We start from the raw sequence: 1128 nt of genomic DNA on the forward strand, positions 1-1128 counted from the left end.
CGAGGTTCTTCCCAACTTTCTCTTCCATTAGTTTCAATGTATCTGCTTTGATGTGGAGGTCCCTGATCATAGTGAAACTCTTGTTTCCAAAACAAAAAAAAAATTCAAGGTACATTTTCTACATTGACTTACAATCCTCAAAAATGTGCTTTTTTAAAAAACAGTAATAGCATGAGTATTAGAACACCAATTGTATTGGTTTAGATGAGAATCCACCCCTACCCCCCACTGACTTATGTATTTGAATACTATGCCCTCATTTGGTCACAATGTATTGTGAGGTTTATTTATTGAAACATTAGTGAATAAAGTATGTCATTGGTCATTAACTCAGGGGGAAACAAAAAGCCATAAGTGTCCATATTTTTCTCTCTTCCTCCTTAATGATTGTAGATATGGATGTGAATTTTCAGTGTTCTGTTCAACCAATATGGCTACCTTTTGAAAGAAAACAAAAACAAAAACAAAAAAACCCTCTTCCTTCCATGATAGACTCTTTTCCCTCTGGCACCATTAGCCAAAGTAAATTCTCTTTTATATAAATTGCATAAGCTATAGTACTTTATGAAAAAAAAAACCACTGATCTCCTATGAATAATCATTTTCTAATTGGATTTAGGACTTCTATTCAGAGACAGAATTCAAGTCAGATTAAGAAACTTGCTTAGGAACAGGAAATATAATAAATGATGGGCACTTGCTATTGTTTTCCTAAAATCTACCAATGTGAAACTTCCTTTTTAATACTTGCTGATATTCAAAGTAAAGTTCTATACTAAAGTTTCATCAGTAACCTTTTCTATTGCATTACACAGACATTAGTACAGAAAACCATAATGGGTCAAATCAAAATATTAAATGGTACCAAAGTTCCCTATGCTAAGTGGGACATCTGTATTACCCTCCTTCATGACTAGACAAATGGTGATGCCTACATCAATCTAAGGCGGTACCCAAGTTTTTGATATATGAAGAAGCAATACCATTACTCTTTTTTTTTAAAGATTTATTTATTATTATACATAAGTACACTGCACCAGAAGAGGGCATCAGATTTCATTACGGTGGTTGTGAGCCACCATGTGGTTGCTGGGATTTGAACTCAGGAACTTCGGAAGAGCAGTTGGT

Source organism: Mastomys coucha, unplaced genomic scaffold (genome assembly GCF_008632895.1).
Source record: "Mastomys coucha isolate ucsf_1 unplaced genomic scaffold, UCSF_Mcou_1 pScaffold5, whole genome shotgun sequence".
NCBI classification, from domain to species: domain Eukaryota; kingdom Metazoa; phylum Chordata; class Mammalia; order Rodentia; family Muridae; genus Mastomys; species Mastomys coucha.